Below are 17,356 nucleotides of genomic sequence, written 5' to 3' on the forward strand. Positions count from 1 at the left end.
GAACATTTGGCTCATGTACAGAAAATCATAGGATACTTTTTCTTTGAGAATGAGAAAGAAAGAAAGGACAGCGATTGAAGGAGAATCCAGGTGAGGGAAAACACATCCCTGCTGCTAGCCTTCCCATTTGCTCCACCTACTCTGTACCAAACCTAGTTAACATAAGCTAACAATTATTATAATTAACAAAACTGTGTTGTTTTACAGGTGACTGTGATTAGCAATTTGTGTATTTTCGCTGAATCATTCTTTAAAACAAATGTGTGAGAAAGAGATCTCTATCTGAAAAAAGAGGAAATTGAGGGGAAACAGTGTTTAAAAACTTTGCCCAAGGTCACACAGGCCATGAGTGAATGAGCCGGGATTCTTCCAGGTCCGTCTGACTCCAAACCCCAAGTTCTGGCCAGAAGCTCCTCCAACGGCTGACCCACCAGGAAATAATTTTCTATTACACTTATGTAAAGAATTCTCTCATGTGCCTAAAAGAAAGAGATTTACTCTATACAGTTGGTTTAACTAGAATAACTGTGAAGATCAACAAGCTGAAATGCTTTTTTCTTTCTTTTAACAAAAGAAAAACAAGATGACAGGATATAAAACAAAGAATCTATAATTTTGTTTTCAAATGCACATTTTAAATTTAGTGACATAATAGCTTAAGTCTTCTTTTGGACTATTGATTTTCCTATTATTATGAAATGTGACATGTGATGCTAAATTATACATATATACATACATATATATTTGAAAATCTACTTCCTTACAGATCTTACATTTTTAAAATGTAAAACATTTCTAAAAGCACCATTTTACCATTTTTTTGCATCTTCCATACATTATATTACTATTTTGGATATATATCCACTGCCAACTTCTTATATTTTATAGTTGCAGGAAGCTAATATTCCAAGTGGAATAATTTGGTGTTGTTACTTAACTCTGAAAAAGCGTGAAATACAGCAATCATTTGTGATAAATGACTGACTTTCTGCTAAGGTGACTAGGCCATTATTTTCTTATATTAGGCAAAAAACCAAATGCAGCAATCCAGAATTGTATCCCATTTAATGTTATTTGCAAGAATGATTAACTAGGATGCCAGGGGCACTTACATGAACAGCTGTTTCTTATATTTTCCAAGTAATAAAACCTCTTAGTTTGGCATCTTGCAGGGAAGCCATTAGATCCACCCTGGTGCCACTGGAATAATTGAGGTCCCCTAGGGAGAGAACACCTACCAACAACAAGAGGCAAGGGATAGGGTAGATTGAGAACGAGACCTGGATTGGAAGTTCAGAATGAAACTACCAGCCAGTAAGAAAGTAGAGGGGCCCAGAGCCTTCAGAGGCAAAGGGAGCTGTCCAGAATTACTTATTCATTTATTTTTTGGTTTGTTTGTTTCTTTATTCATTTATTTCTTTATTTTGAAAGATGAATATCTTTCAAATACTTCTCCCAAAGTATTACTAATAATTCATTTAATTCTTTATTTTGAAGAGTGAACATGTTTCAAATACCTTACTGAAATATTAATAATGATGGTGTAACAGTCTTGAGTTTTCAGAAGTATATGATGTACTAATAAATACCATCTAAGCAATCACAAATGCATGCTTTCTTAGGAGGCATACAAAAGCTAGAGTCCTTCACACTAAAGGCTTTTACAAAATGCAAAAGCAGTAATAAACATAATTGATATTTACATTAACATTGTACATAAAATCCAAAAGTCAGTATCCTATATTTTTAATATCAATTTACATATCACACTTTATTTTTAATGTTAATTTTCCATCTCTCCCCAAAAATGTAAGATCTGTAAGGAAGTAGATTTTCAAATATATATGTATGTATATATATATAATTTAACATCACATGTCATACTGAATACCAAGGAGTTTACTGACAACACTGAGAGTTTCTTGAAGAATTTATTGATGGTTTCTTTTTACCGCCAAAAAATCTCTAAGCCAAATTTTTTTTCCTCCAATTTTTCTTTAATTTTTACCTCTTCCTACTCAATTTCAAATTTATTATCATAAAGAGAGATGTTGAAGGGATCTGCTTTTCTATCTACTGTAGTGTGAGGGCGCTTGTGTGGCAACATTTTACTGTTGTTCTTCGCTGCTCTCATCAATGCATTAAAAGGAAGGGGATTCTACACAGAAATACTTAAACAATCAATAAAACGCATTCCCAAGCAATAATGATGTGATGGAGTCACTGCAATTTGATTAGTGGCCTTTTCATTCTTCGTAGAGACAACCTTTACTGATATCATTAACCAGACGAAACACAAGTTTGATGCAGCTCTTTTAACCACTGAGCTTGGTATTGATTGAGAAGATTTTGTTAGTGTTGAGCTGTTTACAGAAACTGGAGGTCCATTCCTCCCCTTTTCTTCAGCCCCCAGAGTAATTGGGTTTTTTTTACCAGCAGTGAATACAGAGGAGAAACCAAGGACATTTTCTGACTTTTGTTTCTATGAACAAAAGCTATTTGGGTGAGGGATCACTTTCTGAATGCTCACAAGGAAAGAGGCATTCTATCTTAATAATTTCGGTATGGCATAAGTAGATCTCCTCTTCTGTTATTGTAATTCTCAAAGATCTCTCATTATACAACTACTTATTAGCATTTGCACTTCAGAAAGTTTATACTAATTCTGCCTGTGTTTATGTTTAAACAAACCAGTAATGCTTGTTCCTTGCCCCTTGAAAGGGATATGTTATCATAGAGAAGATCTAGAGGTTTTTACCTTATCTAGAGATTTTGGCCCAAATGGCTGATTAACTTTGAGGTTTGTCTGTATCCGCCTCCATGCAATAGAAAAGGAACATTTGTTAGGCCTTTTAAGTGAATGATTTAGCATAAGAATCACACTTTACATTTTAATTCCTGAAACTAATGTTTAAATGAAAGTAAACTCTTCAACTGAATACACTATACATGCTAGAAAAAAAGCTGTGTTTGGTGAAAGGTAGCTATTGCTTAAAACTGTATGTTTTAACTTAGTATGGTGAGCCTAACTTGAAAATAATTTTATGGCGTGGGAATTGGATTGTGCAGTGAGTAGAATATTAGAGCACACCTGCGAGTGGCATTAAAATGTTTTTGTTTTAACTGATTCATAGACTAAGCTTAGAGCATGCAGGTGTGATCTATGGATTCAAGATAAATAATTAATGTTTACCCAATAAGCACTAAGAAAAATGAGTTGAAAGATTCACTGAGGTCCATGTAATAAAAAGATTTTGGGGACTATATGGAAAAACAATTAGGCATGAAAAGGGTTTATATATTTTCTTACATCTCCAAGCATGATACCAGTTTAAATAGAGAGTTGTCGGCATATACTACTCCTTACAAGCTTCTGGTATATTAAGAAAGAATATAATTAGATTAAAAATTACTACTTACTTGAAGTTTCAGAGGGATAAAAGTAACAAAGTAAGCATGGAAAGTAATAGCAATAGTAAGAATGGATATAAGTGTTTATCATGAAAATTGAAAATATACTCTCTAATTCTAGGTTTAAAAGACAGAGACCAGCTTTTCATACAAAAAGTACATTGATAAAAATCAGTGATAACCACTCTCTTTTAAAACACAAGATCTCATAAAAAAAAATAAAAATAAATAAAATAAATAAAATAAAATAAAACACAAGATCTCATATACAGCACAGTTCTTTGGTTATAAAGGCTGACAGCAGAGCAAAAATAAATTTACACTCAAATGCATAGTTGTTTTTTGCTTTGGGGTGTTGTTAGATTTTTCGTAATTTTTTTTTTGCCAGCAGGAATTTATTTTATTTTCACCCTTATGAATTATGGGGTACAAATTTTGAAACTGTTTATCCATTGCACTTAATCATTAGTCAAATTTCTTGTACTTCACATCTCTTTTCAGCCTAAAGTAACATCAACAAGGTGATACAAAATCAAAATACTTAGAGCCCAGGGAGGAAAAGTCATCAAAATCATGTCCCTATTTCCTATTCCTGAATATTGTGATTGAACCATTCTTCTATATATAAATGAAGGAAGTACAGATGGGGTACAGGGACTGGCAATCAGATAAACTGACACACAAAAAAGAAAACATAGAGAAGAAGACAATCATAACAATATTAAAAGAAGAGTCAAGAATTTTCTGCACTTATATAGAGGTCTTGCAACTTAACACATGAAAATAATTCCTTGCTCTTCAGCTGCCATAGCACTTCTAGGTTTTTAAAATTGAACTATTCTTTTTAGGTTATTAGTGTCCAGATCTTTGCCATTCCCTAGCAGCGACACTTGGGAACTTATTAAAAATTCAAATTCTTGGATCTCTGCCGTGGAGCCAGAATCAGAATCTGCATGTTTAAGTAGATTCCCAGGTGATTCCTACGCATGTTAAAGACTAATATGACCCCGCATCTATTGGCAGAATATGCACTTGTTCCTTGGAGACTAAAGACAGTGACCAATGAAACAGCATGTAAAAAAACAGATGAAAAATCTTCTGAGGTGAAAGCATAAATAGGAGGAAATACAAAATTCCCCTTTTATGCCAAGTGCTTCCCACTTGAGAATAAATCACTAAGGTCATTTAACCACAAACTACACTGGGTTCACCTGCCTTTCATGGCTTCTCAAAGTCAAACAAACACTCTCACAATTTTAATGTTTAGCAAATACAGTCATGCACTGCATAACAATGTTTGGTTAACAACAAACTGCATATATGATACTCTTCCCATAAGATTATAATACCATATTTTTACTATGCCTTTTCAATATTTAAATATGTTTGGATACACAGTATTTACCATTGTGTTACAACTGCCTACAGTATTCAGTACAGTGCTATACAGGTTTGTAGCCTGGAAGTAATAGATTATACCACATAGCCCAGGTGTGTAGTAGGCAATACTATTTAAGTTTGTGTAAGTATACTCCGCGACATTCACACAACGTAAAGTTGCCTAATTGCATTTCTCATAATGCATCCCCATTGTGAAGCAATGTATGACTATAGTTGTAAGTGATGTGTGTTTATTCTTCCTAGCTGAAGTCTTCAGGTAATAATATTTTAATGTTTTGATTATGAGTAAACTTAAATGCCTCTCCAGATTGCACTGCTGCCAACTGACCATTTTTATATAGATATGTCCTTTTTAGGTGTAGTTTGTTATGTATGTATTATGTCACCATTACACACATATATACACACAAGGGAGACATACATACACCTCACACATTCACATGTGAATGCTTCATCACCTTTATTACATACCCTAAAATTACAGCATGCTTTATGGAATTGAGGAAGAGGGGTTGTCTGTATGAGTCATAAACACTGGAAACTTGAACAGAGCATCCCAACAACAACAACAAAAGCAAACTGAGTACCTGGGAGGGACGAAAAATAAAAATGATACCTGTTCTCTGGCATATAGATTACCCCAAAGGGGAAAATTATTAAAGAAAAAAGAAACAATGTTTTAAATTTTCAGCAGCATATTTTAGTCATGGTAGAACAAAATATTTTCTAGCTGATGTTAACAGGTGTCATGTATTATTGCAGCGAGAAAGTCTCTTAGCAAACTATGACATTCTTGGTCAGAGTTAAACTCTGTTACCCTTGTTTTTATCTGCCAAATGATCCTGATGTGTGAACTGGGGAATAGAGTGCATGTTTGTATATATAATGCTACAATGCTTACACTATTAACTTCTGTTTATAGCTTGGCCTTTGGAAATGGCTGTTGCGGAAAGGAATTGCTCTAAACTTGAAAATCTTGAGGCATTCTGAAAGATAAACAGTGTTTTACCAAGGTGGGAAAGGTGTCAAAGAGACTGTTTAGATGCGGCTGCTGTGTTAACCATGAGAAAAGAGAAATAAATTGGCATGACAATTTGCAAACATGTTATAGCAAAATGTTAGCAATAAAAATAAAATAATTAAAAAGAAAGATGAGAGCAAATGAAAACAGGATGGCAAATATAGTTTGATTTTTTTTTAATCCAAAATCTGAAGATTGGATTTAAAAAAAAATGTGAAAATCTAAAGTCATCCACAAGTACCCAATTGTATAAGGACTTAAGGAAACCATAAAATCAGTGTTTATGAGCTCAAAGAGAGAGTGATAATACAGCAGGAAAAGAATTCTTCTTCTGAGTTGAGCAGGCAAAGTAAAATCCGAAAAAAGCCTTGTCAAATCTAAAATAATCAAGTATGATAGCTGGGTGCGGTGGCTCACGCCTGTAATTCCAGCACTTTGAAAGGCTGAGGCAGGCGGATTACGAGGTCAGGAGTTTGAGGCCAGCCTGACCAATATGATGAAACCTGTCTCTACTAAAAATACAAAAATTAGCCGGGCGTGGTGGCCCACCCCTGTAATCCCAGCTACTCAGGAGGCTGAGGCAGGAGAATTGCTTGAACCCAGGAGGCGGAGATTGCAGTGAGCCCAAGATTGTGCCACTGCACTCCAGCGTGGGTGACAGAGTGAGACTCCATCTGGGAAAAAAAAAAAAAAAAAGTGATAGAAACAACTAAAGATTAGATCACCTGTGTAGGGGAGAAAAACTTCCTCCTCTATCCTTTTAGGGTCTCCTGCTGGACCTAAAAATTAAACTGACATCAAACGTATTAACATCTCTTAGTCTCAGATAAGGTAAATTCAACAAAGATACTGGGATTAATAGACCCTACAAATGTTGATTGGAATGATGACAGAGACACTATAGAGTCTAATTTATGATGAAGGATGAGGGGATTTTTATTGCCAAATGGTCAAATAGTGATGATGAAAAATGTAGTATTCATATTAGAAATAGTCATACCCTGATGAAAAAACAGTGATTAAAAGACATTCAAAAAAGCGATGATTGACTATTTGATAAAAGGAGGAATGGATATGAGGGAAGTCAATTCACATGTGGTTATTTCCTAGCAGTTTCTCCCAGATTAATGAGATTAGGGTCATTGGTGTGATTCATCCATTCATTCGAATCAGTAAACATATATTAGGTACTCATTTTGCTAAGCATCTTGACTCTTAGTAATGTATCATTGCACTTGTTTTTCTTAACCTCCTGTTAAGTTTTACAGTTAAATCTGAGGGTTTAAGTGGTGGCTCACGCCTGTAATCCCAACACTTTAGGAGGCTGAGGCGGGTGGATCACCTAAAGTCGGGAGTTAGAGACCAGCCTGACCAACATGGAGAAACCCCATCTCTGCTAAAAATACAAAATTAGCTGGGCGTGGTGGTGCACGCCTGTAATCCCAGCTACTTAGAAGGTTGAGGCAGGAGAATTGCTTGAACCCAGGAGGTGGAGGTTATGGTGAGCGGAGATCGCACCATTGCACTCCAGCCTGGGCAACAAGAGCAACATTCCGTCTCAAATAAATAAATAAATAATGTCAACAAATTTAATAAATATGGCAAGAATTGGAATAATGTTTTCTTTCCAAAAACCCATTTGTGGATATACATATGTGTGTATAAGTGTATATATATATGGATAGATATTGATAGCTTGATATCTCAATGGATACACAGCAAATTGTTAGTAGTGGTTAATCCTTTTTCTTTCTTGCTTTCCTTTTTTCTTTTTTTTTTTAGACAGAGTCTCACTCGGTCACTGGGCTGGAGTGCAGTGGCGCCAATCTCAGCTTACTGCAACCTCTGCCTCCCAGGTTCAAGCGATTCTCCTGCCTCAGCCTCCCGAGTGGCTGGGATCACAGGTGCCCACCACTATGCCCAGCTAATTTTTTGTATTTTTAGTAGAGACGCGGTTTCATCATGTTTGCAAGGCTGGTCTTGAACTCCTGACTTCGTGATTTGCCCACCTTGGCCCCTCAAAGTGGTGGGATTACAGGCATGAGCTACCGCACCTGGCGAGTAGTGGTTAATCCTTAAGAATAGTATTGGTGAGGGTAGAGAAGGTAGGAACTTTAAATTTTACATGACGTATACTTATATATTGGGGTTGGCCAATACCCCAGCACTGATGGGCAATTTATTTTCCGAACCACATTTGTTTGTCTAGGAACTTGTCAAAGAATACAGACCAAGGAAGGGCCTCCTCTATTCATTTCCAGCATTCTACCTTATAAATGTGGATTCACTCTTATTGTAAAAATGACAGTGTAGAGGAGCATCTTTACACTTCCACGGGAAATCTTCTTCTGTATAAACTCAAGAATCTTAATCCTCAGTGTGTTTGGGAGCCCAGGTAAGCTTAATATTTAAAAATTATTCAGCACAGTGTGGTATCGCATTTTATATCTAATGCTTTCTCCCCTAAGAAAATTCTAATAGTCCTCCTATTAATCACAAAATAAATGTCTCCCTACTTCCTAGGTTTGTTTTCTTGGGAGTCTTGGAAATCATTATTGTTGTTACCATTACAGTGGTTTTCTCAATAACTGCCTGTTTTAATTTCTTTAGAATATAACAGATATCCTCTCAATCCTCCAAGATAAATAAACCTTAAGCAAATTCAAAACATATGGGAGATAATTATCTCAGACAATCGTTGAATTTCACATCTGAGAGAACCTTAAGAATAATCTTACTAAATCCCCTTATTTTATATAGGAGAAAACAAAGTCTCCGTAAAGTGAAATGTTTTGGCCAAGGTCAAACAGCTACTTGCTGACAGAACCAAGTTTGGAAACCTAATTAATTTTGACTGATCTCTCCTGTCTGTACCTGGGAATGTTTGCTTTCCACACTGTGCCCGTCCTCCCCTTGGCCTAACCCAGTAAGGAAACTTGCCATTTAAGAACGTGCTCACCTCAGAGGAATGTTGCAGGGGTGGGACAGGAGAGTAAACTGAGATTTGATTTAGTTGGGTGTTCATTAATATTGACTTACTAATGGTTACATTGAACACAATGAAGAAATAAAGCCTGTGCTTATTTTTTAAATAATCAAAATAGCTTGGGGGCCCCCATCTACTACCAATATCTTTATATTTCATAACCACGGTGTTTGCAAATATGTTCTTTTGTATGGGAGAGTACACACCGTATATCCGTGTATTAGACTTCTTTAGAGAAACAAAACCAAAAGGAGACATATACATATATAGAAGGAGATTTCCTATGAGGGATTGGCTCACACTATTATGGTGGCTAAGAAGTTCCATGAACTTCTGAAAGCCCAGGAAACCTAGTGGTGTAGTTCCAGTCTAAGCCTAAAGGCCTGAGAACCAGAGGACCCAATGGTGTAAATTCCAGTCTGAGTCTGAGGGCCTGAGAACCAGTTGTACCAATGTCTGAGAGAAGGAGAAAATAAATAAATAAATCCTTCCTCTGCCTGTTGTTCATGTCCTCAGCAGACTGCATTATGCCCACTCAAACAGGTGAGGGCCATCTTCTTTATTCAGTCTCCTAATTCGAAGGCTAATGACTTCTGGAAATACAGTCACAGACACAATCAGAAATAATGTTTTACCAGCTATCTGAGCATCACTAAACCCAGTCAAGTTTACACGTAAAATTAACCATCACAGCCCGTTATCTATGAATGTCTTCTAAAAGAGAAGCCTCATCATTTTGCATTGTTCTATACCTTTTTTTTTTTTTTTTTTTTTTTGAGATGGAGTCTCACTCTGTTGCCTGGGCTTGAGTACAGTGCCACAATCTCAACTCACTGCAACCTCTGCTTCCCGGGTTAAAGCGATTCTCCTGCCTCAGTCTCCCGAGTAGATGGGACTACGGGTGCACAGCTAATTTTATATTTTTAGTAGAGACAGAGTTTCACTATGTTGACCAGGCTGGTCTTGAACTCCTGATCTCAAGTGATCCACCCACCTCAGCCTCCCAAAATGCTGGGATTACAGATGTGAGCCACTGTGCCTAGTTTTTCTATACCATTTTTAAATAAAAATAAACTGTGGCACTAAAATAATACAATATTACAAATAGTTTATTAATCTGGCCTTTATTATTGACTATTGAGCAATGTGTCCAAATTGTATAAGAATCTCCTGTCTTAGGAGCTAGTTGCTCTAAGACCTATGACTTCATTGTTGATACTATCATCATCTTTAGGTCAGTATTAATTCCAGCTTCATAGGTAGGGTGACATGTGTCCAGGTTTGCCTGTAAGAGTCTTGAATTTTATCTGCAATCTCATTGTCCTTAACAGCAGTGCCTCCTCTTACTCTTAGAGAGTTAAGGTTTAGACACTAAGGTATAGGGTCATCCATAGGGGGTATAAAATATGTTAGAGAAGGAATTTTCCTATTCCAACTTTAAAACAAATCTCAGCATTTTCTCTTGTTTGAGCTGTATCTGCCCCTTTCTGTATTCAATGTCTTAGTTTTACTTCCTGCCTTCCTAAATTCATTGAAACTCCATATTTGATTTGATGGAACTAGGGTATCTGCCAAATTGACTTTCATTCTAGTTTCCACTGGCTGTCCTAGTATAGTGTGTGAATAAGTCTTCCAGGCGTAAAGACAATTAGATTATCAAGAGGAAGTTGATGAAGGATTTGCACTTTGCAAAGTAGCTAAATATGTAGTTCCATAGAAACCATGCAAATACAATTGTTTATGTATAGAATCTCATATTTGGACATGCTGATGCCTAGGAAACCTAATTTTCTGCCCATGAAATTTCCTAAGATATTGCCAAATTATACTCCAAACAATGTCTTTGAGTCTAGTCACCCAATGTCCAAGTTTTAAAAATGTCCAAAATGTATGCTGCCCTTACAGAGACAGGCAGTTTAGTGTAAAGTATACACGCCTCATAGACAGAGGAATGTGATTTTAAATTGTGCAATCATTCTTTTCAGTTATACGCCTCAGTTTCCTCATCTGCAAATAGAGAGAATGTATGAAAAATGTCTTTTACATAATCAATTCTTATAAAATACTTGTTTCATCCAGTTCTAACATTAATATATTTTTCTGTAATTATTTTATGGAGATATTGGGAGTAAGTTTGCCTTCTAACATCTTTCTACCTGTAGTAATTTTAAAATAAACTTTAGGGCCATCTCTCTCTCTGTCCTTCCTGCTTAATTTCAGACTTCCACAGTGTATTACTTAGACATAGAAATGTCATAGTCCTTTAGACAACCTGTCCCTGAATTTTCTCTTCACTTAGCATTCTAAAACCACAATATCCTTTATTTAAAATCCTTCAATAGATACCCATTTCCTTGAGGATAAAAACCAAACTCCTAGGCCGGGCGTGATGGCTCACGCCTGTAATCCCAACACTTGGGAGGCCGAGGCCAGTGGACCACCTGAGGTCAGGAGTTTGGGACCAGCCTGGCCAACATGGTGAAACCCCGTCTCTATGAAAAGTACAAAAATTAGCTGGGCGCGGTGGCAGGCACCTGTAATCCTAGCTACTCAGGAGGCTAAGGCAGGAGAATCGCTTGAAACCAGGAAGCAGAGGTTGCAGTGAGCCAGGATCGCACCAGCCTGGACAACAAGTGAGACTGTCTCAAGAAAAAAAAAAAAAAAGACAAACCCCTGAGCCTGACTTTTGCCTGTCTTCCTTTCTGCATACTTTATCTATCAGTCTTGGTTTTTCATTCCACATGCCAACTCTATAGAACTACTTGAAGTGACCCAAGTGTACCCTATCTCCTACCTGGAATGTTAATCCTCTCTTTCTTCATTCAAATTGTATTTTGGTTTTATCTCCTCAAGGCAGCCTTCCTTGGTTACTTCCTGTCTTAATTCCCTGCTGCTTCCAGGCTCCCCTGTGAAGCAGTGCTTACCTCCACAATAGTCTGTAAATGTCTCCCACCTCCAAAAACAAAGGTTTCTGAGGCAGGAGTTAGTTTTCTTTGTACCCAAGCATTTGGTACATTATATGGTCTCAACAAATATAGGCACGTCAATAAATTCAAGGAAGAGGAAAGGAATTTTTACTTTATTTTCCTGGGGAAATTTGTATTCTGAATAAGAAATATTATCATCAATGAGATAACAAGAAATTATTACAAAAACTTCATAAGCTAGCACAAGGCCTTGTCCACAGAGGCAATTAATAAATATTTTAGCTTTGATCCATTGATGAAATAAATGCCATTTATATACATAGATTAATGTATAGTCAATACAATAGAAAAATATGGCACTTTTTGTTTTAATGACTTTAAATGAAATTATTTGCCTCTGAGTGACACCAGTGCTCAGGCAAGAAATTCCCTCTCCCTGGTTGTCCCAGGAGGAGGGCTATCATGGCACTTAGGGAAAACCATTCTCTTCCTAACAAAGAATCACCCTCTCCTGCTCTTGCCATCACATGACCACCTCTCTGATGTGGCCATACTTGAAGTGTGGTGAGTCAGTCACATTATCCCACAACGTGTCTGAGCCCCAGGACCCAGAGAGGCTGACTCACTAGAATAGGTAATTAGGAAGCAGTAGGACATGAGACAGGAGAGGAAATCTAATTTACAGTTCACTGGAGGGCTCTGAAAGAGTGTGCAGCAGAGCTTAGATGGGAGATTAAATATACTGTGAGCTCACCTCTCCAAAATTATTTGGTCTTCCTCCTTTTCATTTAGAAAACATAGGTTGCAAGTGCAAAGATTTAGCCTTTGCTCCTGAAGAGTTGGCAGGTGAGGGCATCTTCTTAAAACCACCTGGAAAGGATAGAATTAGCTCTAGGCTATCTACTGTTTCAATAAGAGAAATTACCACAGAATTCAGGAAATGAAAGAGATTTCTGGAAGCTCTTAGGACCTCTAGTAAATGTAATCACATATCTAGTTAGGTACATATATCCACGGATGATATTCTGGCAAGTCGAGATATTAGCTGGCGTTTGTGTTAATACAATTCGAAAGGTTACAGGTATCTTATGTAGATACAACTATTTAGGACCCAGCTGGGGCTCTTTCCTCATTTCCTGTCATTCCTAACTGCTGGAGCCACGGGGAGATTTGCAGTGTTAAGTCAATTGCAGAAGTAGATTAGATTTTGCCTTCATGTTTATGGACTTACGTTAAATGTGTGTTGACAGAAGAATAGTAGCTCATGCAGAAAGTATAATTAATTCATTAAAGAAATGGTTATCACATGCCTGTTTTATTCTAGATACTGTTCTGAACATTAAGAGTAATGTGGTTCAAAAACCTAAATCTTAGGTTTCTAATCCTATTTATATATCGTGGTATCTTTCTGATCTGATAAAACTTACTCTAGAGGAGACATAGCAAACATAGTTCAACTGACTACTAAAATGGATAGTAAGTAAGGAAGAACAAAACATCATTTCAGATATAGAAAGTGCTATGAAAGAAAATTAAAATGGGGAAATGGGATGGAGGGTATATGTGGTTGGGAGGATGCTTAACCAGAATGGTCAGGAAATCTTTTTTTTCTGAGGAGGTGGCATTTGGTAGCATCATCCTGAATGATGAGAAGGAGATCATTCTGTGAAAATATAAGGGAGGAGCATCTCACACAGATGTGATAGCAGGTTAGGAAATTCAGTAGATGTATTAATCTGTTTTTATGCTGCTGATAAAGACTTACCCGAGACTGGGTAAATTTATAAAGAAAAAGAGGTTTAATGGGCTCACAGTTCCATTGGCTGGGGAGGCCTCACAACCATGAGGGAAGGTTAAAGGCACATCTTACGTGGCAGCAGGCAAGATAGAATGAGAACCAAGTGAAAAGGGTTTCCCCTTATAAAACCATCAGATCTCGTGAGACTTGTTCACTACCATGAGAACAGTATGGGGGAAACTGTCCCCATGATTCAATTGTCTCCCACCGGGCCCCTCTCACAACACCTAGGAATTATGGGAGCTACAATTCAAGATGAGATTTGGTTGGGGACACAGCCAAACCATATCAGCAGGAAAGATAAACTGAAGCTAAATCATGTAGTACATAGGAGGCCATGGTTAGGCATTTGTATTTATACTGAGGGCAATGGGAGATTGTGATAGGGCTGAAGCAGGGGAATTATGGGAAATCACTGGACAATGAAAAGCAAGAGAACAATGGAAAACCAATGGAAGGAATGAAGGAGAATAATCATGGGAAATTGTTCAACAGCAAAGCAGGGGAATGATGGGAAAGATGAGAAATCATGGGTACCAGGAGGGGAATGATGGTTCTGATTCTCTGAGGAGAATGAACTGTGAGAGGTGTACACATGTGCTGGAATTGGCTTAAGAGAGTTGATGTTTGAGATTTTTATGTGTGTCAGTTTCTGTTAAGAACTTCCATACATGAAATCTGCCCCCAAGCATAGAATATTAGAATCTAGTAGCTGTTCATGTAGTCACTACTCTTCACTGCATCACCAAAGAACTTTCTGGGATTTCTTAGTAAAAGCCTTCTTCTAGTGTTACTATAAACCTGAAAACTGAGAGGAGGAGATCAAGAGTTAGAGAATTCCCCGACTGCCTTCCCTATGTTAATATAGCCTGCCCTGGAGTTCACCTTTGCTGGAAGTATTTCTCCCATCAGTGAAATTCAACACCACAGGGCAAACCTTCAAAATACAGTGACTATTCCCCACTAAACTACACTAGTATTCTGAAATTCAGAGCATTCCCAGAGTAGGGCAACCTGGAGTGCATCCAAGGACCCTAAATAGAGCAGAACACCAGTTTTAAAAATGGTTGCAAAAATGTTGTGCCGTTTTAGATTGTATTGGATCACATATTGACAGCACATACTTCCTTTCCAATGGGTAGAGATGAGCCATGCCGTGAATTTCGAAGTAGCTTTGAAGGCCAATTTCCTATTGCTTTCACTGGTCACCAAAATTGCTAGTTCCTTCTTTGTTTAGCCTATTTTAGGAGACTTTGGTTCTTGAATTCAATACCCATAATCTATTGTCTATGGCTCAGCCCACTCCTGTTCTAAACAATCTGTTTGTCCATGACTTCTCTTCACTCTTTCCTTCCTTCCTGCAGCCACTTAACCCTCTGAATCACCTTGACTCATTCCATGTAAAACTCTATGTCTCCTCAAGGCCTACTACCTTTCAAGGTCTTACTCATATTTCCTTCCTACTCTTTCTAACGGACTAAAGGTAAAACCATCAACATCAAAAGTAAAGCTTAAGAAGTAAAAGGAAAATATGGAATATTTTTAGCAAATGCAAGTAATATGTATCAATGTGACCAACTCTTGTCACATTTGACATATTAATGTTGCTTAACCTTTGCATAGGGCCCAAATAGACATAATCAAAAGAGACTAAAAGGAAAATAGGATGCTGTCATTGTGTCAAAAACCATGAAGTATGGTTTTCCAAAATTTCTTTCTCAACATTTATGTTTTGAATCTCAGTTGCTTATTTGTCAGCATTAGAAAAGTGCTATCATACCCATTAATTTCTCAACATTTTGGAAAATGTGTTTCAGAAAATCTAATCGTCATTTTAAATATTAATTTAATATTTTTTTATAATTTTATAATTATTTGGTCATAAGCATACTGCTTTCTGCCAAAGAACTGGGCAAGAGTAGATGCCTTAAAAGTAGATGAGAAATATTAAAACCAAACAGTGTATTTCTGAGTTAAAGAACAGGTAACAATTTGAAAATAGGCCTTGAATGATCTGAGCATTTCTCATTGTGTCTTGGAATTACAAAGTATAAAGTAGATTTTGCTTTAAAATTTAAGGAGCCAGATCAAATGGAAAGATTAATAGTGGCCAGAGTGATTTCAATGTGGCCCACCTCATATTTTGGTTTACTTGACCTGGGCAGGATGTTTTAAGGTTAGAGTAACCCAATCGATAGGATATAAATAAATTGAGGACACGTGTTTGAAGTATGAGAATGAATAAAGAAATATAGAGAATTGACCTTACTTCCCATGCAAACCCTTTGATTTTATTTAAAAATTCCCTACTTTTCTAAGGAAGTTATTGCTTGTCTGTTACACTATTTCACGTGGGAGGGATGAGATAGATCCTACAAATGTTCGATAAATATTTGTTAAATAAGTGAATGAATGAATACATTTCAAAAAGGTAATTTTAAAAATTATTATAATAAGCACATCACTCCTTCAGTTAGAGAAAAGTAATTTATTCACCAATGAATACGAAATATATGAAAGACACCAAAGAAAATCATTATGTTATTTCTCTGTTTTATTTAGCAAAGTATACAATCAATAATAATCAAAACCATATGTGTGTATTCAAAAAATCTTGACAGATTGAAAGTGGGGATTTGTGATAAGAGTAAATGTGTGTCTAGTTTAAGAACCATGGAGTAGTATCGCTGATACTAGGTAGAACACTTACGCTGCCACCTGTCACAGCACTATGCCTTACTAAAGCAGTACTCTGTAAGGACTAAGAGATGTTAGCATCCCCGAAACATGGCAACTCCTGAATTGTAAACATATTCTGGACAATCAGCAAAGGAAAAGATTATTTCCCAATATAAAAAGAAATTGGAGGTTATAGGGAAAGTGTCAATATTAAGGATTTTAAATCCAAAGGAAATGTTTTCTCTGAGATAGTTCTCACATCCTAATTGTGTCACTGCTCCCTGTCAATTCCTTTGCTTATTATACAAGGATATAGAGGAAAAGGTAAACCATTTCCCCTCAGGTATGTTAGTGTAGTGGAAAGAGCATTGAAGCAGGAGTTGTGAAACCTGGTTATCTGTTAACTGTGGCATTAACTAGGCATGTGAGTGACCTTATATAAATCATATTTTTCTCTAGGTTTCACTTCCCTTATCTACAAAATGAGGGCACTGGGCTAAATTATATTTAAGGCCCTGATGAGCTTTCTATGATTCCTGTTTCTTGTTTTGTTTTGTTTTGTTTCTAAATGCTCAAATACTACATTATTTAAGGTATATTTCCTTGTAGGTTTTTTTTCCCCTCTCTGTCTCTTTCTTCAATATATGGGATGGGAGGATACTGACTAAGTCTGAGAAGGAGGAGAAAGAAAATTAGCTACAGGAAGAGTTTATATCCCCCTCTACAAGAAAACTTAAATATAGCTACCACTGCTTTGAAAGGAATGGTTTGTGTCCAAACAGCGTTTTCCAGACAAGCTCTGTACTTTTTTGCCAAAAGAATTAACTTTAAACTGAAGGCAGTGGACAGTTAAACAAGAGTCGGCACTGGGAACAGCTGTGCGTAGATCAGACCAGTGACTTATAAGGTACTGTTTTTACTCATTTAAATCTTCAGGGTTCATTTGTTTTGGGGACAAGTATTCTGCGGTCATTTGACCTTTTTTTCCTCCCTCTTCACCTCTATTTTGAGAGAAAATATACTCTTGAAAATATTTTAGCTTTTTAAGTGTATTATTTTGTGACTGTTGATATTTGAAACTACTCGGATTTTGCTTTGTTTTGTTAGTGTTTTCAGGAACCAGATGATTGCTG

At 36.7% G+C, this 17,356-nt stretch overlaps 1 protein-coding gene across 2 annotated transcripts in view; it reads left to right on the forward strand.

Annotated features, from left to right (window-relative positions):
• The window catches only part of ARHGAP24 (Rho GTPase activating protein 24), a 529,930-nt gene that overhangs the window by 279,170 nt on the left and 233,404 nt on the right, over nt 1–17,356 (forward strand). The window contains exon 1 of one of the 2 annotated variants that reach the window (XM_007999137.3): nt 10,880–17,130. The exons of the other annotated variant lie outside the window; for it this stretch is intronic. The gene's annotated coding sequence lies outside the window, so the exon portion shown is untranslated. Of the gene's footprint in view, nt 1–10,879; nt 17,131–17,356 lie in introns of those variants that run through there. 2 annotated transcript variants of the gene reach the window in all.

The sequence above is a fragment of the Chlorocebus sabaeus genome, chromosome 7 (genome assembly GCF_047675955.1).
Source record: "Chlorocebus sabaeus isolate Y175 chromosome 7, mChlSab1.0.hap1, whole genome shotgun sequence".
NCBI classification, from domain to species: domain Eukaryota; kingdom Metazoa; phylum Chordata; class Mammalia; order Primates; family Cercopithecidae; genus Chlorocebus; species Chlorocebus sabaeus.